Source organism: Chiloscyllium punctatum, chromosome 9 (assembly GCF_047496795.1).
Source record: "Chiloscyllium punctatum isolate Juve2018m chromosome 9, sChiPun1.3, whole genome shotgun sequence".
Taxonomy (NCBI): domain Eukaryota; kingdom Metazoa; phylum Chordata; class Chondrichthyes; order Orectolobiformes; family Hemiscylliidae; genus Chiloscyllium; species Chiloscyllium punctatum.
Genome location: NC_092747.1, coordinates 123,531,794 through 123,557,467, shown reverse-complemented (window position 1 = coordinate 123,557,467; position 25,674 = coordinate 123,531,794).

The following is a 25,674-nucleotide window of genomic DNA, read 5'->3' as shown; positions in this document are numbered from 1 at the left end:
AGTACTGAGGAAGTGGGGAGGCTGCAGAAGGATCGAGACAGTTTAGGAGAGTGGTCCAGGAAATGGCTGATGGAATTCAATGTGAGCAAATGCGAGGTCTTGCACTTTGGAAAAAAGAATACAAGCATGTACTACTTTCTAAACGGTGAGAAAATTCATAAAGCCAATGTACAGAGGGATCTGGGAGTGCTAGTCGAGGATTCTCTAAAGGTAAACATGCAGGTTGAGTCAGTGATTAAGAAAGCGAATGCAATGTTGTCACTTATCTCAAGAGGGTTGGAATATAAAAACACCGTTGTGCTACTGAGACTTTATAAAGCTCTGGTTAGGCCTCATTTGGAGTACTGTGTCCAGTTTTGGTCCCCACACCTCAGGAAGTACATACTGGCACTGGAGCGTGTCCAGCGGAGATTCACATGGATGATCCCTGGAATGGTAGGTCTAACATAGGAGGAATGGCTGAGGAACCTGGGATTGTATTCATTGGAGTTTAGAAGGTTAAGGGGAGATCTAATAGAAACTTACAAGATAAAACATGGCTTGGAAAGGGTGGACGCTAGGAAATTGTTTCCGTTAAGCGAGGAGACTAGGACCCGTGGGCACAGCCTTAGTATTAGAGGGGGTCATTTCAGAACAGAAATGTGGAGACATTTCTTCAGCCAGAGAGTGGTGGGCCTGTGGAATTCATTGCTGCAGAGTGCAGTGGAGGCCGGGACGCTAAATGTCTTCAAGGCAGAGATTGATAAATTCTTGATGACACAAGGAATTAAGGGCTACAGGGAGAATGCGGGTAAGTGGAGTTGAAATGACCATCAGCCATGATTGAGTGGCAGAGTGGACTCGATGGGCCGAATGGCCTTACTTCCACTCCTATGTCTTATGGTCTTATGGTCATATGGTCTTATGGTAAGCCTTACCTGCTCTGAAGAGGTGTGTGCTATTTTGAGATTAAAAACAGAAAATGCTGGAAACTTTGCAGCATCTACAGAGAGAGAAACAGGGTCAATGTTTTCAATATGACTATCATTCAGATAGTCCACTGCTGAAGGAGGACGGGGTGAGGAAGAACTGAAGAAAAGGTATGGAGTAAGAAGAGATTAAATATCGAAAGGCAAAAAAAAAGTGGCAATTTGTGCTTCTTTGGAAGCTTGGTTGACCTTTGTCGTAAAGCGTTCCAACTTTAACAATGATCGTCCCAGTGACAGAAATATGATAATAGATTCATAAATTGATTCACAGGTGTACAGATTTCTTATATGGAATATTTTGCTTGCTACTGTCAATCCCATTCCATATTCTTTGTGAGGAGTGAAATAAAATGTCAAATAACTGACATAAGTTAGTAAAGGCACTAATTATCCAAGCATGCATTCTTTATTTCTGAACACACCAGTAGTTCTTCCAAAAAATTGCACCTTTTGATATCTTTCCTAAAATTTAGAAGGTGAAGGGGTGATATGATCAAAGGTTTCAAAACATTAAGGGGAACAGAGAGGGCATATCATGAGAAACTATTCTCCATGGTTGAGGTGTTTCAGACAAAGAAATATAGTCTAAAATGTTCAGCCAGAACTCTAAAGGGTGAAGTTAAGAAATGTTTCTACATATATGTGAACATATGCAATGGAGCAGGAGAAGGCTAATTAGCCTCTAGAGTCTGCTCTGAAGTTCCATAATATCATGGCTGGTCTGATTATAACCTTAAATCACCATTCCCACTTATGCCTGATAAGCTTTCATGCCCTTGCTGAACAAGAATTTAACCACATTTGCCTTCTTGATATTCAACCACTGTGCTTCCACCATCTTTTCAGGGAAAGATTTGGAAGGCTCATGACCCTCAGAAAAAAAAAGGCTTTGTCTTTGTTTAAAAAATGGCTGATGCCTGACTTCCAAACAGTGACTCCTAGTTCCAGGTTCTCATAAAAGAGGAACTAGCCTCTCCATATCTCCCTCAGCAAGATGCTTCAAACACAAATTGGTACAGGAACTTGAAACAATTCCACAAATGGCTACTCATGCTAAATTGTCAATTGAAACTGTTAATTTTAAACTTGTAAATAATAGATTTTGGTTAAATACTGTAAGGCTTAACAGGAATGGGTCAAAAGCAGGGATGAAGTGAGGTCACAGACCAACAATGATCTAATTTAATGCTGAATCAGACTCAAAGCGCTGAGTGACCTATTTACTACGTTTCTCAGAATACTTTTCCAATCTTGAACATAGTTCGCCTTTCAATTAAATCATATCTGATTTGTACCTGCAATTGGTCTCCATCCCTTGATACCCTTATCTGGGAGAAAGTTTATGAATTCTTTCCATGTACATTGTGGAACAAGGCATTGATCAGAGTGCATCAAGGATGGAGTATATCTTTGGGCTAAAAAGATACAATAACATTCAAGCATTACTCTTGGGCATTGTCATATCATCTTCATCTTTCAATATGCTCTCATATTGTAACCCACTGGAGACAAAATGCTGTCCCATATAGAATTGATATTCTAGCCAACCTTGAGCCACAATATGTTCCAAAATTTTATTCTGAGGTTATACCATAGTCATCTGTAATGATCATGGTTAACCTGTAAGTCGATTGTAACAATATCTGATTAGACTTCCCTTTATTAAACTGGACAAGGACAGCTGAAGTTTAACCAAAGGTAAACCTTTCGCTGAATTACAATTTGGAAAATTAAATCTGTCAGAAGTTGAGCAGCAGACTCATAATTAAATATAAGGCAGGTTCAACATGTGTTATAAAATGCATAGAATTGACTTTACCATCAAATCACTTGTTGCAGGTCAAAATATTGTATTACACAAGAGCATGTTCTGACAACCTGCCAGTCATTTCAGGAACTAACATTTCATACCTGGGAGGAAAGCATTCTCAGATTGATTAGCCAACAATTGTTTCTTGGGGTCCAGAAGGACATAATTAGCATCAGAGGCCAGGGGATGCCTTCTAGGAGGATACATTATGAAGCACAAGGAGAGCAAGTGAGCACAGGGAGAAGTCTTTGCTTACAAATTATTAGGAGTGAGTTTGCATAGTCTTTCCTTGCTCATCTGATAGAACTTTGGCAGAAGGGCTGGGAATACCCCAGAAATATGTCATTTTCCTCAGCTCTCAGTGTCTTGTGTTAAAGTTACAACGAACAAGTTAAAGAAACCCTGTGGGAATTTATCCTTTGGTGTCCATCTCAAGCACACTAACACTCACATTCTCATGTTAAAAATCACACAACACCAGGTTTTGGCAGAGCTCCGAAAGCTAGTGCCTCCAATTAAACCTGTTGGACCATAACCTGGTGTTGTGTGATTTTTAACTTTGTCCACCCCAGTCCAACAGCGGTGTCTCCAAATCATTCTCCATGTTGTTATTGAGTGACACCTTACTTTAGAGAAAGGTAAAACCTTAATTTGATGTAATCCAGGTGACCATTGTCTTACAAGCACAGAAACGGACATGACTCAGTCTTTTTGAAGACCTGATAGGCTGAATGGCCTACTTCTATTCTATGAATTGATGCTTTATAGCCCAACATTCTGGATGATTTTCACAGATATGGCAAGACACAGCAGTGTGGTCTATTTGTTTTCATCCTAATTCTGCTGATGGCTTCAATTGTTGTGACATCCAAAAGAATCTGTCAACATGGACTGTGCCAAAAATCAAGGTTATCACAAAGAAGCTTTTGACAGCTTTGAAGTAAAGATCTCATTTTTGGGAAAACAAAACCCAACATATTTGTCCTTCCATCCAGTAAGAAGATTGACATCATACAAGCAGCAGATTGTGATGGCACTGCCCTTGCATAGTGAACACTATTGTACCCTCAGACATGTTCAAAAACGCAACAACAACCTAATCCAGGAAACCACTGTCTTACAAGCACAGAAACTGACATGACTCAGTCTTTATGCACACTGATGGGCCTATCCAATCATTTCAACAATGCTGGTGTTTCTTTCATCAGTAAAAAACTGGTTTCCCATTCCTTGGTGTCATTCGGACGATCATATCTTGTTCAAAATTCTGCAAGTTAATGCTTGTCTGGGGATTATGGAGTATACAACACCATGGCTATCTTGAACATCTTATTGGGGCTGTTATTTATTTATTCCTTAATCTTTAATATGATGGGGGCCATTGCTGACAAGGCCAGTATTTGTTGCCTATCCCATGAGCTGAGTGACTTCCTGGGTTATTTCAGAAGACACTTAAGAGTCAATAACATTATTGTGGATCTAAAATTAGACATTAGCAAGACTAACTAAGGATGGCAGATTGCTGCAATGAACCAGATTGTTCCAAAAGTCCATGAATTATTTTCCTTCGATATGGCTTACTGAGCATTGCAGTTTGTTCTGGTCTTGGCTGATATGGCCTTCAAACCTCAAGGATATCATAGTGACTAGAGCCATTAATCCCAAGTAAGCTGGAATTGTGCAGCTTCTGTCATTCCATTACATCAGCTTTGCTGCACCCGTAAAATGTTAATGCTGGTTCAAAGAAAGAAAGAAAAATGAATGGGTTATTTAAAGGGTAATAGCATGGCATGGATCAAACACTATTGTAAGTAACCGCACAAGTTTACAAATATATCTACAATTACTTGATTAAAATGTGTGCTCTTGTGCCTGTTTTGCTGTGGAAGCTGGTTAAGGTGTGCACATGTGAGAGGTCAGCAGGTTCTGCTGACAGCCCAAGTTGTACTCGCCAAGTATTACTCATCTCTCCCAACAGCCGAATCCTTAACTGCAGATAGCATTAGACATCAGGGACTCTTGAACTTGACATTACATTTAATGAGCACTGAGGCTGAATACAATGTGGAATTGTACTGGGGCCTAGCCTGCAGTTATCTTCCACATTTGCAATCACCTTGTAAGTAAGAATACTGAATCAATTATGATTCCACACATCTCTGGAGGGCATGGTTCACACTCTCTATGTGCTCTCTAATAGAGCGCATAGCAATTCAAGACTGGGAGCACTCACATTTCCATTCTCCCTCACAAGGTGGTGGTCTGCAAGAAAACCTGCATAAACTAGTGCCTCCTCCAGGACACTCAAGTAATTTTCCAGAGTATGCAAATTCTGAAAGGTTGCAGGAAAGACCTGAAGGAGGTTCCTCTCAAACTTGCTGCATGTCACAATAAACTTCACTATCATATACTGACTGTTACCTTCAAAACCACCCAGCCTGAACACCTTGCAATGTCTCACTGATGGTGCTCATTCCCTAATGGCCAATAAGGGCTGTACTGATGTTATTTTTTCAGATATTTTCCGAATCAACCTGGTCAGAGATGTTATTACTCATTTCTGGAGTAACCATGACGTGGAGGTGCCGATGTTGGACAGGGGTGGACAAGGTCAGAAGTCACACAACACCAGGTTATAGTCCAGCAGGTTTATTTATAATCACAAGCTTTTGGAGTGCTTTTGATCTTCACGTGACAAAGGATCAGCGCTCTGAAAGCTTGAGATTTTAAATAAACCTTTTGGATTGGATCCTAATGTTATGTGACTTCTGACCTTGTCTAGTAGGTGGGTCTTGAGCCTGGGTCTCCTGGTCTAGAAACTAGCACAGCAGCACAAAGCCTTTAATATTTAAGTCTTAGAACCTTCAGTATTTATTTGACACTCTATTCAGTTTTACCTTCTTGATATTTTATAATAACCCTGTGCAGAGATATTGTCGCACACCTTTGCAGTGGGTAAGACATGGCTCAGAGTGAGGGTAGAACCTGGAATGCTTTTTTTAAAAGGGTGTCTACTTTGTTAAAATCTACTTTCTAATCAACTTGCTCAGCGGTGCTAATGCTTATGGCTGGAACAGGTGGACGAGGACCCGTACGGATTGGAAATTTGAATGTGGGATCCCCTGATGACAGCAAGTGGGCACTTGGATGGACAATGAAACATTTATCCTGAAAAAAAAACTGTCAAAGGCTGCAAAGTAATTGGGTCCATATGTACTTTAAACAAAGTGGGGGCTGCTTGCCGTTTAACAGACTGAACGTTGCACCACCACAGAAACCAAAGCTCAGCTCATTAATCCTGGGAGTAGGTTTCAATTAGGTTCGGGGTAAAATCAAGGACTGCAGATGCTGGAAACCAGAGTCTAGATTAGAGTGGTGCTGGAAAAGCACAGCAGGCCAGGCAGCATCCAAGGAGCAAGAAAATCGACGTTTTGGGCAAAAGCCCTTCATCAGGAATAGAGGCGGGGTGCCTGCAGGGTGGAGAGATAAATGAGGTGTGGGTCGGGAGAAAGTAGCACAGAGTACAAAAGGTGAATAGGGATGGGATTGGAGATGATAAGTCAGAGAGGAGGGTAGAGTGGAAAGGAAGATAGGCAGGTAGGACAGGTCATGGTGACGGTGCTGAGCTGGAAGGTTGGAACTGGGGTGAGATGGGGTAAGGGGAACTGAGGAAACTGGTGAAATCCACATTGATGCCATGGGGTTCTATCACTTAGGTTCTATTGGGCTTACTAAGCTCAATGATGCATTGCACCCTCATGCTACCCTAGATATCTCTCCTGCTCAGTATTCTGATCATCATCCTCAGAAGACTGTTGTCAACTTCTCATCTCTTCTGCATCCAGGATATTTCCCTCCTTTGTTCACTCCAGTTGTGAGAGGTATAGCATCCCATGGTACTGAGGCACAGACTTTTTGTTAGTCTTTTCCACTGGGGCCCTTGTAGATTTGTAAAGGCGTCATCAGCTATACATGGAAAGGATAGCTATCCTCCTGCTACCACCATTCCTGTACAACATAAGGAGCCAGAAGGGGGCTGGTGCCTATACATTCTCAGATATATATGCACTACAGCAGCTCCTGGTATATCCAGCATTGTTCTTTAACTCTAACATCGATTATCACATATAAATTGAACACTGATTAGATTCCCTACAGTGTGGAAACAGGCCCTTCGGCCCAACAAGTCCACACCAATCCTCCGAAGAGTAACCCACCCAGACCCATTTCCCTCTGATTAATGCACCTAACGCAATGGGAATTTAGCATGGCCAATTCATCTTTGGGCTGTGGGAGGAAACTGGAGCACCCAGAGGAAACCCATGCAGACACAGGGAGAATGTGAAAACTCCACACAGTTGCCCGAGGCTGGAATCGAACCCAGGTCCCTGGCGCTGTGAGGCAGCAATGCTAACCACTGAGCCACTGTGGTAGTATCTTTACCTGTCATTGACTCTGAATGGTGTGAGACTGGGGGTTGTCAAAGCAATGTGGATGTAGTCTACAGCACTTTGCAGCAAGTAGAAACTGGGAATGTTGGAGAGTCCCACTGCTGGAGCTTCTGGACTGTCCTGATCAGAGAGGAAGGATACAGTTAGCAATGATGTGGAGGAAATGGTCTCAGTGATATCTCAGAAACATTTGTGGATCATTGAATTGGAATGCACCATACAGTCGCTCCTTGAAATGAGCTGCTGGTGGGGCAGCTGTAACCTTGATGGTCACTGCGATGGAATGGCCATTCAGCCCTGCCCTAGCACATGACAGAGCTAAGTGATGATATCCCAAGATATCCTTAATCTGCACTGGCATTGTGTTTCCAGGAGCTGTAGACAATGATGGTGTGGAGTGTAGATGCTAGGTCACATCATTCTCTGTTTCCTGAGGGACCATTCCCTGTCACTTGTCCCCCAGGAGGCTGTGCAGCAGCTGCTGAAGGTGACTTTTACTTCAGGGCTTAATGATGCCATTGTCATTCGTCTCTCCTTCTGTTGTCACACTTGAAGCAATGTAAACAAAGCCCGACTTACTGATGTCCACACCAAATGTATAAGCTGATAATCTTTGGTGAATGTCTGAAAAAGAACAGTTTTTTTTCACAAATGCCAATGCTGAACCCTGACATCAACTATGATGAGGATCATACCCTGACACAATGTGGCACAGTTCCTTACTGAGAGGTCAATGTCACACTTTGATAAGGAGCTCTGAGGTCCAAGTAGATGTTGCACAATCACATTGTTAATGGTACACTGGGGAAATGAAATTGGGGCAGGAAGACACCACGATAAAAAAAACCACTCCCAACAACAGCATCTTGGCAAACACATATCATGTCCTTGTGCACTTACACTTCTGTCTGAATTTGCTGCATCTGAAACATTGTCCTCCAGTAATTACTATGGAGTGTTTTCAGAAACATTCAAGTCCAAGAGATGCCTCAGTGAGCAGCTGTTTCCATTTGCTTATCTGACTTAGAAAGGAGATAATTCATGTGAGCAATTTGTTTTTTAATCATTCACAGAATGAGAGTGTCAATGGCTAGGCCAGCACTTATTACTCATACCTTATTGTCCAGACAGCAGTTCAGAGTCAACCACGTTGCTGTAGGTCTGAAGTCACACGAAGGCCAGACCAGGGAAGGATGGCAGTTTCTCTCCCTAAAGGATATTAGTGAACCAGATAGATTTTTCCAACAATTGACAATGGTTTCCTGGTCATCATTAGATTCTTAATTCCAGATATTTATTGAATTCAAATTCCAACATCTGCTGTGGTGGGAATCAAATCAGGCCTTCCCAGAACCTCTGAACATTACTTTGGTCTCTGGATTAATAGTCCAGTGATGATACCACAAGACCATCGCCTCCCTTTGATGGTCATGATTCTTTTTACCCATCAGTTCACAATGTTCACTCCTGGCCAATCAATGACATTCTGATGAAATGCAATTTGATGCCAGATGAGTGGCATCATTGAATCGTGGGCACATGATAAATGCAATTACCCTGAGAGGGCTTCATTCTTAAAAATATTTATACAAGTCTCTTAGAAGAGAAAGTGGGGGTGAAATGGTGGCTCAGTGGTTAGCACTGCTGCCTCATAGCCCCAGGGTCCCAGGTTCAGTTCCAGCCTCGGGCGACTGTCTGTGTGGAGTATGCACATCCTCCCCGTGTCTGCCTGGGTTTCCTCTGGGTGATCCGGTTTCCTCCCACAGTCAGGTGAATTGGCCATGCTAAATTGCTCGTAGTGTTCGGTGCGTTAGTCAGAAGGAAATGGGACTGGGTGGGTCCCTCTTCGGAGGGTTGGTGTGGACTTGTTGGGCTGAAGGGCCTGTTCCCACACTGTAGGGAATCTAGTCTAAAACTGAGTCCATGCATGCATTATGTGGTGGTAGTATCTGTATACTGTTATCGAACAGTTAATTTGGATTGAAGATGGTAAGGTTGCAACTTTTTGCCCTTGTGGATTCTGCCAGAATCCTTCATGTTCTTTATCAAATCATCGAATCCCTACAGTGCAGAAACAGGCCAGTCAGCCCAGCAAGTCCAAACCAACCCACCAAAGAGTATTCCACCCAGACCTGCACACCTACCCTACTACTCTACATTTCCCTTGATTTATGTCCCTAACCTACACATCCTGAACAATATGGGTAATTTTAGCATGCCCGTTTCACCTAACCTGCACATCTTTGGACTGTGGGAGGAAAACGGAGCACCTGGAGGAAACCAATACAGACGTGGGGAAAATGTGCAAACTGTACAAACTGTTGCCTGAGGTTGGATTTGAACTCAGGTCCCTGGCACTGTGAGGCAGCAGTGCTAACCCCTGAGCCACCAAGATAAAAATGTTCAGATTCACTGCCCTGGACTGTCTCAGTTAGTTGATGTGATTTGGGGTTGTTATCCCTGTATTCTCGATGACCTCTCATATTTCCATCCAGCCCCTTTATATAGCCATTCATGTCCTCTGTTTATCTCCAGACACCATGGCTTTGTGAATTATGATTTCTTTGTTGGTCACTGTCCCCATGTTGAGGCTAGAGTAATCGTGGTTCAGAAAGCTCTTCTCCTCCAGAGCTCCATATCATCTCTTAGACTATGAGATACCACCCTCCTACCTGGACCTGCCCCATTGACTAGAACCATTCCCTCAGTGAGCCAATCCATGAAACCCCAACTTTCCTCAGGACTCAATGCATGTCCCAATAAAATCCCTGACCGTAAATTCTCAAATCTCCCAAGACTCACCATTACCCGAACATTAGATTGGCTCGGCAGGCCAGATCTCAGAATGATCCAGAGTCCGGACTGATGCATTTACAGCCCCTTGATTAATGTTCCTGTTGCACCAACTGGACTGATCATGGTACAATTCCCAGATGGTGCAACATGGATCCCAAGACTCAGGGAAGACCAAGTTCCTGACTAGACAATCCCTGGCCATGATTCAATGTTGACTAATCCCTGACTGACTCCCTGCCTTTCTTGATCCCAGTAACAATGATTCCCCTTTAACTTCCCAGTTTTAGTTGAAGCACCTGCATTGCATTTTCCATGTAAGCTGCTGGCATAGACCCTAGGTGCAATGTGAATGTAGTACAGCGCAGTACAGAGGCATGTTCATCTCTTGAATTTTCAATGCTGTTGAACATGATGAGCTACCTGCCTCTCCCTCTGCACCAATAAGTAACTCAAAGCAGAGAGGCTAGATGTCTGTTATTTAGCAGTGTACAGTCTGTGAGTGAAAATGCAATGTAAACAACTTAGGCTGGCACCTCCAAGTAAAACAATATGAGTGTGTGAGCACGAGAAAATGAAGCAAAAAGCCATAAGGTGTTCAAAGTTTGGGAGAAGATTTGTAGCTCGGGTGCTCGTTGTTGTGGTTCTGTTCGCGAGCTGGGAATTTGTGTTGCAGGCGTTTCGTCCCCTGTCTAGATGTCATCCTCAGTGCTTGGGAGCCTCCTGTGAAGCGCTTCTGTGATGTTTCCTCCGGCATTTATAGTGGTTTGAATCTGCCGCTTCCGGTTGTCAGTTCCAGCTGTCCGTTGCAGTGGTCAGTATATTGGGTCCAGGTCGATGTGTTTATTGATTGAATCTGTGGATGAGTGCCATGCCTCTAGGAATTCCCTGGCTGTTCTCTGTTTGGCTTGCCCTATAATAGTAGTGTTGTCCCAGTCAAACTCATTTTGGTTGTCATCTGCGTGTGTGGCTACTAAGGATAGCTGGTCATGTCGTTTCGTGGCTAGGTGGTGATCATGGATGCGGATCGTTAGCTGTCTTCCTGTTTGTCCTATGTAGTGTCTTGTGCAGTCCTTGCATGGGATTTTGTACACTACATTGGTTTTGCTCATGCTGGGTATCGGGTCCTTCGTTCTGGTGAGTTGTTGTCTGAGAGTGGCTGTTGGTTTGTGTGCTGTTATGAGTCCTAGTGGTCGCAGTAGTCTGGCTGTCAGTTCAGAAATGTTTTTGATGTATGGTAGTGTGGCTAGTCCTTTGGAGCCTCTATAAATCACTATAAATGCCGGAGGAAACATCACAGAAGCGCTTCACAGGAGGCTCCCAAGCACTGAGGATGTCACCTAGACAGGGGACGAAACGTCTCAACACAAATTCCCAGCTCGGCGAACAGAACCACAACATCCATAAGGCGTACATGTTTGATGCTTGTGTTCCATCGTACACTAACTGACCCGGCAAAAGCATGCAAGTTGTAGGTGTCCCTAAACTCCCAAGTCAAATCCTGAAGGGGAAATCTGTGTGTGAGTTGAACTGGGAGAAGGCATAATGTCACAATAGGGCTGCTGGTATTCTGTTTCCTACTTATGTGAATGAAAGATGAGAAGGATGAAGGTTAAGACAAGCACGCTGTACTTCCAAATAACTGCTCTCAATTTCATTGAGGAAATGATATCACCTAATTTCTCAGGGAAGGAGAGATTTGAAAATAGCATAGAAATGTGGTGAGTTGCTCCAATAATAAGTTGAAAATATATGGTCGCTACTTCATGGTAAGATTCTGAAGTTGCCGATTAAAATTTTAGGGGAAAATCACAATTGAAATTCTGTTCTTTGGTATTTCCACCATTTTTTGTCCTATTTTATGAAAATTGCCTGTGATGCTCTAAAGAGTGGAGAATCTGGCTCTATTAATGAAATTAAGACTAAGTCTAACTGAATTACCTCACTTCTACATCACAGCATCAGAAAGATTAATCTTAGTCCTCAGAGAAGCACACATGCTGCCTGTCTCCTGGGACAAAGGATGTCAAACAACAACCCTCCCTCCTGACTGAGAGGAACTCTCCTTCATTCCAGCTTATATTCTCCTTGTACATGCCCTCTGCTCGGCATCGGGTTTCTCTCTCTCTCTACTCATCACTAGTTTGTGGTAAACAAAAAGCTGAAAGAACTACAAATGCCAAAAAACAAAATCAGGAACAGAAACAAAAACAGAAATTGTCGGAAAAACTCAGTGGAGAGAAACCAGCATGAACGTTTCAGGTCCAGTGACCCCTCAAGAATGTTTCCTCAGTTGGTGTCCCCCTTTCCACTCAGTTTCTATTGCTTCAGCATATCGTTTGCGCTTCTCTCTTTTTCCCCAAGTTTATGCATATTTCTCCATTCTCTCTACCCTCTAAGTCTGCTTCTTTCTCTCTCCTTCCATTTGTTCCTGAGGACCCAGAGTTTCTTTATGATTTTCATTGATTCCAGTGTTGTATTCGGAAATAACCACAGAGGTCAGTGTCCTGTTCCCAAGTCACCCTTTATTAACAGGTGTACAGTAAATGGGCTGTGACCAACCAGCTCAAAGCCAGTAACTAGAATGAGAAGACCTTCTGAAGCTCCTGTTTATTTTTGTTATTATTTTATTAAACAGTACAAAATACAGTTAAAAATGAACAGAAAGCAGCAGTTCACAAAAAAAGAACATTACATACACAGGGGAAAGGGCAGCAAAGCCAAACCCCAAACCCCACCATTCAACCAGTTTCCAGGGAGATAGAACACAAAACAATACAGCGCAGAACAGGCCCTTCGGCCCTCGATATTGCGCCGACCTGTGAACTATTCTCAGCTCGTCCCCCTACACTGTCCCATCATCATCCATGTGCTTCTCCAAGGATTATTTAAATCTCCCTAATGTGACTGAGTTAACTACATTGGCAGGCAGGGCAGTCCATGCCCTTACCATCCTCTGGGTAAAGAACCTGCCTCTGACATCTGTCTTAAATCAATCACCCCTCAATTTGTAGTTATGCCCCCTCATACAAGCTGACGTCATCATCCTAGGAAAAAGACTTTCACCGTCTACCCTATCTAATCCTCTGATCATCTTGTATGTCTCTATCAAATCCCCTCTTAGCCTTCTTCTTTCCAATGAGAACAGACCTAAGTCTCTCAGCCTTTCCTCATAAGACCTACCCTCCAGACCAGGCAGCATCCTGGTAAATTGCCTCTGCACCTTTTCCAATGCTTCCACATCCTTCCCGAAATATGGGTACCAGAACTGTACACAATATTCCAAGTGTGGCTGCACTAGTGTTTTGTATAGTTGCAGCATGATATTGCGGCTCCGGAACTTAATCCCTCTACGAATGAAACCTAATGCATCGTATGCCCTCTTAATAGCACTATCCACCTGGGTGGCAACTGTCAGGGATCTATGTACATGGATTCCAAGATCCCTCTGCACATCCACACTACCAAGAATCTTTCCATTGACCCAGTACTCTGTCTTCTTGTTATTCTTCCCAAAGTGCATGACCTCACATTTAGCTGTGTTGAACTCCATTTGCCACCTCTCAGCCCAATTCTGCAGTTTATCCAAGTCGCCCTGCAACCTGCAACATTCTTCCACACTGTCCACTACTTTACTGACTTTAGTGTTGTCTGCAAATTTACTAACCCATCCACCTATGCCTGTGTCTAAGTCATTTATAAAAATGACAAACAGCAGTGGTCCCAAAACAGATCCTTGTGGCACACCACAAGTAACCGGACTCCAGGCTGAATATTTTCCATCAACCATTACTCGCTGCTTTCTTTCAGAAAGCCAGTTTCTAATCCAAACTGCTAAATCACCCTCAATCCCATGCCTTTTTATTTTCTCCTACAGCCTACTATGTGGAATCTTATCAAAGGCTTTACTGAAGTCCATGTACACCACGTCAACTGCCCTACCATCATCCACATGGTTGGTCACCTTCTCAAAAAACTCAATGATATTTGTGAGACACTACCTGCCCTTGACGAAATCGTGTTGACTATCTGAAATCAAATTGTTGCTTGCTAGATGATGATAAATCTTATCTCTTATAAGCCTTTCCAAAAACTTTCCTACAATAGAAGAAAAGCTCACTGGTCTATAATTACCTGGGTCATCCCTACTGTCCTTCTTGAACAAGGGCACAACATTTACAATCCTCCAGTACTAAACCTGTAGACAATGATGACTCAAATATCAAAGCCAAAGGCTCTGCTATCTCCTCCCTAGCTTCCCAGAATGAGGACTAACCTCAAATCCCACTTTCATTCATCACAAAGAAAACAGTACCAAACACAGACAAGACAGTGCAATCAAATGAGTAACAGTGCATAGAGCACAGACCCAATATAGCTGTTAAAGACACCTGACACTGGCCCACACCATATACTGACCAGACAGTCCATGGCTAGCCTTCCTGCAGGACAGTCATTGGCCTTCCAGTCTCCGGCTGCCCTGCACACTGACTCACCCTCCCCAGGCCTACTTTCCACCGAGCTCCCAGTCACCCCGCGTACTGACCAGATTACCCCGGGCCACTTTTCTATGAGCTGGTTGTTGGCCTTCTGATCTCTGGCTGTCCTGCGTACTGACTGACCCTCCCCAGGTCCACACTCCTCCAGGATGGACATCAGCCACCAGCTCTGGTCACCCTGCACAATAACCAAATCACCCCCCGACCTACTTTCCTGCAGTCGGGCTTTCGGCCTTCCAGCACCCGGACACCCCGCATACTGACTGACACTTTCGCCTGGCCAGTGTTCCTGCGGACCGGCTATCGGCTGTCCAAGTCCCAGCAACCCAGCGTACTGACCGGTCCTTCCCCAGTCGGCATTCCTACAGGCCATTGTCGGCCATCCGGCACCCAACCCCTTGGTGTACTAACCAGCCTCCCTTATACTAGCTTTCCTGCGAGCACGCGATCAGTTGCCTGGCCCCCCCCCACCCCATATACTGACAGGCTCCTCCCGGCCCACTTTCCTCCCGGCCAGTCATCAACAGCCCCCAGCTAGCACACACACTGGCTGCCCGCCCCTTGACCAGGTTTCATACAAGCATGCAATCGGTTGCCTGGCCCCACCTTATGTACTAACAGACCCATCCCCAGCCCGTTTTCCCTCAGGCCAATCATTGACCCTTCAGTTCCCAGCCACCCCACTTACTGACTAGCCCACTCTGGCCCGCACCAAATAAATAAAAAACCCACCTACAGTGACAGAATTCACAAAATCCTCAATACAATTTCCAGTACAAAGACAGAGTCCATGCCCAAAGGCAGAGTCCATATCCAAACTCCAGGATGTAGCAAATGATAACCTCCCAGCACACACAGGTGTTCAATCTCCATAGAGGCTTGGCTCTTCCAGGGAGAACCAGGCCTACTTTCAGGAACACGGTACATTGTGAAGCTGCAGTTGGCTCACAGGGGTTTAGTCTATCCCCAAAGGCAAAGTCCACACCACACACACATAGGTGTTCGGCCTTCAGAGGCCTGATTCACCCAAAGAACAAGGCCCACTCACGGATGCAGAGTCCATCCCAGGGCAGCACGGTGCCTCAGCGGTTAGCACTGCTACCTCACAACACCAGGGACCCAGGTTCGATTCCAGCCTCAGGTGACTGTGTGGAGAATGCACATTCTTCCCGTGTCTGCGTGCGTTTCCTCCAGGTGGTCCAGTTTCCTCCCACAGTCCAAAGACGTGCAGGTTAGGTGAATTGGCCATGCTAAATTGCCCATAGTGTTAGGCGAAGGGGTAAATGTAGGGGAATGGGTCTGGCTGGGTTGCGCTTCGGTGGGTCGGTATGGACTTGTTGGGCCAAATGGCCTGTTTCCACATTGTAGGGAATCTAATCTAATCTCAGGCTACAGAGTCCACTCCAGGATCAGCCTCCCAGCATACACGCACACAGATGTTCAGTCTTTACAGAGGCCTAGCCAACTACAAAGGGCCAGGCCTACCCATAAGGGGTCAGCTCATCTGGAAATGTGTATTTTCTCACAAGGGCTCAGTCCAAACACCAAACAAGTGAAAACACATTCAAAAGAAAGAAAAGCAGAGTGCAAGGGCTGAGCCCTGCCTCTAAATCAGCACAGTCCTCTTTTCAAACAGAAAGAGAGTAAAACACAGGTTATAACCAGTCAGTGAGACAACAACCCCCCTCATGAGAACTGGGTTACACATGAAACACATTAACTGTGTAGATCAAGCAGTTTTAACACATCAGTCCTCAATAAAAAGGAATACAAGTTAAATAATTCAGCCAGTTCCAGAATCAGGTTTCTTCCCCGCCTCCACCCCCCCTCAAAAAAAAGCACAAACTAACAGCAGCAGCAATACACTACCTGTAGCACAGAGCCAGTCCTTAGAATCAGGAGACTCTCTGAATCTCCTGATTATTTATTTTATTAAACAAGTCACAGTTTATAAATCAATTAACATTAACAGCTGTCTACAGAGAAACAGCAATTTTACAAGGGAGAGGAACAGCAAAGCCAGGCCCCAAACATTGACATTCAACCAGTTTTCAGGGAAATGAGGACGAACCTCGAATCTCAATCTCCTGACTTTTTTTTCTTTTTTTTTCTAACACTCCTGTTTATTTTTTTCTACCCCCACACTACCGCCTAACTGCGGTAGTGCTTATTTTTTCCCCAGCACCATGGTGTGCGTGTGCAGGTGTGAGACACAGTGAGAGACACAAGGTGCACGAATCTTTATTCAAATTCCCACCACCTGGAAGAAAGGAAACACCCGGGTGGCCAGTGACAAGCAGTGCCCTTCACATCAAAGGGCAATGCTGTGTGATCAAACAATCTCCTGATTATATATATGTCAGCCAGGGTTCCCTGATTGGTTCAGACTAACAACCCCAATCCGATATTCCTTACAATGAAAGAGTGAATTTGGAATAATAGGAGGCCAACAGTTTGGCTCCATCTGCATGTTGCTTTCAAGTTGCCAATAGCACCAGCCAGGAACATAACCTATTCTTGTAGGCTCTGAACCCAAAAGGAGGTTTTTAAATCCTGTCACATAAATCCTGTCACACTCATTCACTCACGTATATAGATCTTTCAGATTTTCAGTTATAGAAGATACTTAAAAGTGATATAGATCATGAAAATTTAAAGGAATTAACTCTATATTCTGCTGTATGTAAGATTTAGCACAAGTTAATCTCCCATGTTTAATTTTGATGTGCAATAGCACTTTTACTTGAAAGCATATCATGGATTTTCTTCTCAATAAATTAATTAAACTCACAAATGATTTTCTTGTGCAAGTATGTGTGGCATACAGAATAAATGCTTTCCTCTAATGGGGCTGAATATATACAAATCATTGTAAGTGACTGGCCAAGATGAGAAGACCATTAAAAAGGAGTTGCTATCCTTGTTTAATTTTATTATGAGAGGAATAGAAAGCTGAATAGGCATCGTCTGCCATATTGTGTTCAATTCAGGGCATGACACTGGATTACCCAGGACTGGGAAGGGAAACTGAAGAGACTTGCTCGATTCCAACCAGAACAAGGAATGTCAGTTACTTGAAGAGACTGGAGAAAACTCAGATTCATCTTTGAGCATAGGTTCAGTGGAGATTTCACAGAGCAAATGAAGAGAAACTCTTCCAGTGAAAATATTAGTCAGTGAATGGGGTGGGGGCAGAGACTTAAATTAGTTGGCAAAAGAACCAAAGATGAGGAAGTTAATGCTGTCAGTTGTTGTCATACTATCTGAAAGCGTGATGAGAAACAACCTGAACAAATGCACAGAGGATAAATACTTATAGGGCTGTGTGGAAAGACCAGTGGAGGCTGAACAGGGTATGATGACTGCATGGTGTCCCCTGTGTTATATCATTCTGTGATTAATAGGCTAAATACTCAATGAGGCTATTCGGATTGAATCCGGATTTGGCATTTCCTGTGATGTCTGCTTAATGCTCATTACAACTGGTGCTGCTGTTTGGCTGGGCACATAGCAGGGAGGCTAACAGTGTGAAAGGCTAACACAGCTACCAGCTCACCCACAGCTCTTAATGATGACTGTGCTTCAGAAAGGCAAGGCTTGTAAGATCTAAAGAATAGGATCAATAGAGGGTTGTTGGTCTCTTCGATTTATCTCTACCTTTTGATAAGATCATGGCTAGTGTGATTGTGGCCAAGACACCACTTTTAGTGCTTTCTCCTTTGTAACTATTGAATGACAAGTATTTTAATATCTGTGTACCTCAACCTTGAACATACTCAATGGTCAACATCCACTATCCTTCGTGGAACAGAATTCTAAAGACACTCTGAGAAAACCAATTCCTCTGTGTTTCTTTTGTAAATGGGAAATGCATTTTCTTTAAACTATGACCTTGAGATTCTCCCATGAGAGGAAGCATCTTTTCAACACCAACACAGTAAAGGTCCTCAAAACCTTGCCTATCTTCATAAGACCATAAGACATAGGAGCGGAAGTTAGGCCATTCAAACCATTGAATCTGACCCACTATTCAATCATGGTTGATAAGTTTCTCATCCCCATTCTCCCACCTTCTCCCTGTAACCTTTGATCCCCTTGAAACTCAAGAACCTATCTATCTCAGTCTTAAATATACTCAGTGACCTGGCCTCCACAACCTTGTGTGGCAAAGAATGCCATAGATTCCCCACTCTCTGGCTGAAAAAATTTCTCCTTATATCCATTCTAAAAGGTTTTCCCTTTACTCTAAGGCTATGCCCTCAGATCCTAGTCTCTTCTACCAATGGAAACATCTTCCCAACATCCACTCTGTCCAGGCCATTCAGTATTCAGTTAGATCCTCCATCAACATTTTAAGCTCCATTGAGTATAGACCCAGAGTGCTCAAACGTTGCTCATATGTTAAGCTGTTCATTCCTGGAACCATTTTTGTGAATCTCCTCTGAACATGCTCCAGGGCTAGTACATCCTTCCTGAGATATGGAGCCCAAAACTGTGCACAATACTCCAAGTGTGGTCTGACCAGACCCTTATAGAGCCTCAGAAGTACATCCCTGTTTTTATATTCAAGTCCTCAAATTAAATGCCATCATTATTACATTTGCCTTCCTAACTACTGACTCAACCTGCAAGTTTACCTTGAGAGAATCCTGGACTAGAACATCCAAGTCTCTTTGCACTTTGGACTTCTGAATTGTCTCCCCATTTAGGAAATAGTACATGCCTCTATTCTACTTACCAAAGTACATGACCTCACACTTTCCCACATTGTACTCCATCTGTCACTTTTTTTTCCCACTCTCCAAACCTGTCCAAATCATCCTGTAGCCTCCCCACCTCCTCAATGTTACCTGTCTCTCTAACTATCTTTGTATCATCTGCAAACGCAGCCAGAATGCCATCAGTTCCTTCATGTAGATCATTAATGTAGAAAGTGAAAAGTTGTCATCCCAAAAGTGAGCCTTGCAGAACACCACTTGTTACCGGCTGCCATCCTGAGAAGGACCCTTTTATCCTCGCTCTCTGCCAGACAGCTAAGCTTCTATCCATGTGAGCACCTTGCCTCGAACAATATGGGCCCTTATCTTACTTAATAGCCTCCTGTGTGGCACCTTGTAAAAGACCTTTTTGAAGTCCAGGTAGATATCATCCATTGGCTCTCTTTGGCCTAACCTGCTTGTTACTCCCTCAAATGAATTCTATCAGATTTGTCAGGCATGACCTCCCCTTGATGAAACCAAGCTGACTTTACCATATTTTACCATATAGTTCCAAGTATTCAGAAATCTCATCCTTCACAATGGATCTTACCCACAACAGAGATTAGGCTAATCAGTCTGTAATGTCCAATTTTTTGCCTTGCTCCCTTTTTAAACAGGGGTGTCATGTTAGTGATTTCCAGTCCTCTGGGACCCTCCCTGTTTTTAGCGATTCCTGAAAGATCACCACTGATGTTTTCACTATCTGTTTGGCTATCTGCCTTAGAACTCTGGGGCGTAGTCCATCTGGTCCAGGTTATTTATCCAGCTTCAAGCCATTCAGTTTTTCTAACACATTTCCTTGGTGATAGCCACCATATTCCGCTCTGCATCTCCACTCTCTTGAATGTTTGGGATATTACTCATACCTTCCACCGTGAAGATGGATATAAAGTAATTATTCAGTTTCTCTGCCATTTTCTTGTTCCCCACTACTATCTCTCAAATATCATTTTCTGTGGTCCAATGTCCACTTTTGCTTCTTTTTTTGCCCTGTATATATCTAAAGAGACTCTTACAGTCTTTCTTTATATTACTTGCTCCATTATCAAGTCTACCTAATTGCACAACACTAAATCCAGTATTGCCTGGTCCCTAGTGGGCTCCACCACAAGCTGCTCCAAAAAGCCATCACGTAGACGTTCCAACAATTCCTTTTCTTGTGAACCTCAACCAATCTAATTTTCTTAGTCCACCTGCACATTGAAATCCCCCATGATCACTGTAACTTTGCCTTTCCTACCCATCTTTTCTATCCCCCGGTGAATCTTGTGCCACAGTTCCTGACGAATGTTTCAAGGCCTGAACGTAACTCCAACTATGTTTTGTTTTTAATCTTTGTGGTTTCTCAATTCTACCCACACAGATTTTACTCCATCTGACCCTACTTTATTTCTTACTATTGGAATAATTTCATTTCTTACTAATAAGGCAACACCACCCCCACTGCCCCACCTGCCCATCTTTTCGATAGGATATATATATATATCCTTGAATATGCAGCTCCCAATCCTGATTCCCTTGCAGCCATGTCTCCGTGAGGCTCAACATGTCATAACTGCCACTATCAATCCACGTCAGAAACTCATTTAGCTTATTCTTTGTACTGCGTGCTTTGAGATATGCCTTCAATAGACAATAGGTACAGGAGTAGGCCATTCTGCCCTTTGAGCCAGCATCACCATTCATTATGATAATGGCTGATCATCCTCAGTCAGTATCCTGTTCCTGCCTTATCCCCATAACCCTTGATTCCACTATCCTTGAGAGCTCTATCCAACTCTTTCTTGAAAGTATCCAGAGACTTGGCCTCCACTACCCACTGGGGCAGAGCATTCCACACACTCACCACTCTCTGGGTAAAGAAGTTTCTCCTCAACTCTGTTCAAAATGGCCTACCCCTTATTTTTAAGCTGTGTCTTCTGGTTCAGGACTCAGCCATCAGCGGAAACATGCTTCCTGCCTCCAGAGTGTCCAATCCTTTAATAATCTTATATGTCTTAATCAGATCCCCTCTCAGTCTTCTAAACTCAAGGATATACAAGCCCAGTTGCTCCAATCTTTCAACGTAAGATAGTCCCGCTATTCTGGGAATTGACCTCGTGAACCTACGCTGTACTCCCTCAATAGCCAGAATGTCTTTCCTCAAATTTGGAGATCAAAACTGCACACAATATTCCAGGTGTGGTCTCACCAGGGCCCTGTACAGCTGCAGAAGAACCTCTTTGCTTCTGTACTGAATTCCTTTTGTTATGAAGGCCAACATGCTATTAGCTTTCTTCACTGCCTGCTATACCTGCATGCTTGCTTTCATTGACTGGTATACAAGAACACCCCCCCACCAGATCTCTTTGTACTGCCTCTTTACCTAACTTGACTCCATTGAGGTAGTAATCTGCCTTCCTGTTCTTGCCACCAAAGTGGATAACCACACATTTATCCACATTAAACTGCATCTGTCATACATCCGTCCACTCACCTAGCTTGTCCAGGTCACCCTGTATTCTCCTAACATCCTCCTCACATTTCACCCTGCCACCCAGCTTTGTATCATCTGCAAATTTGCTAATATTACTTTTAATACCATCATCTACATCATTAATGTATATTGTAAAAAGCTGCGGTCCCAGCACTGATCCCTGCAGTACCCTACTGGTCACTGCCTGCCATTCTGAAAGGGAGCCGTTTATCACTACTCTTTGTTTCCTGTCAGCCAACCAACTTTCAATCCAAGTCAGTATTTTTTCCCTAATACCATGCGCCCTAATTTTGCTCACTAACCTCCTATGTGGGACTTTATCAAAGGCTTTCTGAAAGTCTAGGTACACTACATCCACTGGATCTCCTTTGTCCATCTTCAGAGTTACATCCTCAAAAGATTCCAGTCTTGTATTAACTGTCCCTCTTCACATTGTCATTCATTTGTCCAGTGTAGTTTGTTATGAAGATGTGGGTGTACTGTACCTTTAAGACAGTAAAAGCTATCAGTGACAGCACCAATAATTCTCAGTAAGACACAATGTAACATGTGCTCCAGCTACTGGGGTATCTAGTCGCCTGGAAACGACAAAACAGATTTGAATTAGGCTAATCAGTTTAAATTATACACTGAAAATACCAAATTCCAATCCAGTTTGAATTGAGTATATTGACAATCTTAAAAACCAATGAAACAATCTGATGCTTTGGGGTGTAAGACCAGGGAAAAATGAACAGTTGGGAGGAGAACTGCCACCAGACCAACAGCTGTAAATCACTAGTCAGACAGGTACCTGTATAGAGAAGGAGTTTGCACAGAGAAAAACCTCAACATTGACCTGGAGAGCTATTCTATCGACAAAGATAAAGAGAGGATTTGACCACTGGCTGGTTTCCAAATTTGGATTTTTCTATCGATCTTAATTGGGAGTTTTATCAGGCTAGCATTATAAAAGATAGGATAAAAGATAGGTTTCAGGAAGGAATTGTACATAGTTGTTAGTTAATTATTCTTTGTTATACTCAGAAATAAAGTTGTTAATTTTCACTTTACATAGTTTTTGACTACACAGAATTTTACAGATTATTGCACAGGATAAATCTTTTCTACATTGCTAGTTTTAATAAATTAAGCAGGAGGGTTTACCCCATATTGTAATACTTGAAATTTAATTGTTAATCCTTTCCATACACTCTTTCCTATTTGTGTCTGTACTGGAGGTTTGAATAACCTCTCCTGAGTTTTGCACTCTTACCTCCTCTTTTAATTTGGGTTTTCTGATTTCCCCTATAACTGAAACCCATATTGTTTAAAGCCCTACCTTCATCCCTAGTTATGTGATTGGCTAGGACTCTGGTCCCAGCACGGTTCAGATGAAGACCGTCCCATCAGAATAAGGCCCTTCTTCCCCAGTACTGGAACCAACTTCCCATGAATTCAAACCCATTTCTCCCACACTGATCTTTGAGCCATGCATTTACCTGCTTAATCTTATTGACTCTGAGCTGGAGGTCTCAATGTCTACAGGCTCAACCTGTGCAACATTTGTCTCTGAGACAAATACCCTTATCCCAGGAATTAATCCACTGAACATTGTCTTCAACGCAATTACATCCCTGCTTAGATTTAAGAGACCATAAACTGTACAGTACTCAAAGATATTCTTGTTTAAACTTTGACTGGATGTATTTTTTTAAAAATTAATTCATGGGACATTAGCATTGCTGGTTAGGCCAGCATTTATTGCCCATTCCCTAAATGCCCAGAGTCAACCACATTGTTGTGGGTCTGGAGTCATGGAACCAGACAAGGATGGCAATTTTCTTCTCCAAAGGACATTAGTGACCCATATGAGTTTTTCCTAACAACTGACAATGGTTTCAGAATCATTATTAAACCCTTAATTCCAGACTTTTTCTTGAATTCAAATCCCACCATCTGCCATGGTGGCATTCAAACCCAGATCTCTCCAGGGGTCTCTGGATTGACATCTTGCGAGAATACCACTTGGCCCTTTCCTGAGGGTGTTGATGCTAAGATCAGCATTTGATGTCCATCCTTTAACTGAGGGGCTTACTGGGCCACTTCAGAATGCAGAAAGAAAGGGAGGACTATAAGTGCTGGAGAGTCAGAGTTGAAATGTGTGGTGCTGGAAAAGCACAACAGCTCAGGCAGTATCCGAGGAGCAGGAGAATCAACGTTTCGAGCATAAAGCCCTTTGTCATTCCTGACCGGCTGTGTTTTTACAGCACCACACTTTTTGACACTTCAGAAAGCAGTAGTGAACCACATTGCCCTGAAGCTGGAATGATATGTAGGCCAGACTGGTCAGGATAGCAGACTTCCTTCTCTAAAAGATGTTATAAAACCTCATCTGATTGACTGATTAGCCATTATATGGTTGTTTTCAGACTAGCTTCTAATTCCAGATTGATAATTGGATTCAAGCTTCACCGTCCACTGGGCTGAGCTTCTGCCATTGACCTGTTTGCGATCATTTATTTCCAAGTCTCAGCTTCTGTGGAATGGTTGCACTGAATCAAAGGAGAGAGGATATTTATTGTTACATTTGGAGAAGAAGGGAACAGAACAGCCAAGCAGCAAGAGACCTCTGCTGTTTTTAAATGCAGCACCAGAGGTCTTCATCATGGAGGTAATCATGAAAAGAGATATCATCTTTCACTAAGAGGAGGGGGGTGGGGCAGGAGGCTTTAAGGAATGCCCTCTGAACAGAATGGGGGTAGTTAGCCAGGGAGGCTAACTCCTGGAGTCTGTCCTTGAAGACCTGTTACAGTGTAGGGAGAGCCTTAGTGATGATGGCCGTCAAGGTTCGGTGAATCTACTTTCACATGATATTTCTTAACAATCACTTGCTGTTCTGAAGAAGGGTCACTGGAACCAAAACGTTAACTTTGCTTTCTCTCCACAGATGCTGCCAGACCTGCTGAGTTTCTCCAGCAATTTCTCTTTATGTTTGTCCTTGGTATAATGCCTGGTGTGCCAAGGAGTGTTTTGTTATTATCAGGGAGCAAAGAGGACTACAGGTCCATCACAGCACGGAAAATTGCACAGTACAGAGCATCGAGTGCTGGCTTCTCCCAATAGGGGTGATGAGCAGCTCTGTAGCTGTGCTTGCAGACTCAGCCATGACCTTCATACAGAAGCTAGTCAGTGCTTTGGTGCTGACACAAGTGATCTAGGTTTGCTGCCGTACTGCCTTAGATTTTTGTCACTATTGCTGTGGGTCTCAGTGCTTCTATCAGCACACAGGCACTCGCTGCATTCTTCAGCAGTTTCCAGGTGATGGGAACGGCAGGGACCATCTGGATCCCTAAACTGCTATTCTCTCTCAGGATGACAGCATGCTTGCTCCCATCATGATCACTTCATCAGTGCCCTCCCTGGTGCCTGTCAGCCAATGACTCTGACCGGTACGGTCCATTTCGAAGTGGTACAGTCTGAATGAAGCCAGACCCTCAGAGCCAAAAACTACACAGTTTGCTGTGATGCCATTGACTCGTCCCTATAGAATGGCACAGCAGACTCCCACCAACCAGACTGCAGACTCTCAGATAAAACTGTATGAAAATAAGCACCAAGCAAATTGTCCAGTTTTGTTTGTACAGTTAAATGAGTTTGTGTAATTTGGTACATTATTAGGTAAGGTTGTTCAAGAAAAGCTTTTTGTTAAGTGAATTAATAGTAAAATGTTGGGCAATGGAACACTATATGGAGTCTCCTGGATGGATGTAGCATGGGAAAGGATTGGTCCGTGAGGGGAAATGCATATTCCAAGGAAACTGAGGTCTGAGCAAAAGGCCTCAAATGAGCAATTTCAAACAAAGGCACCCAGCCTCCTAGCCAGTCTCCAGATTCTGGATGACAGTGCTGCATTCTTGAAATGGTGAAATTGTGGA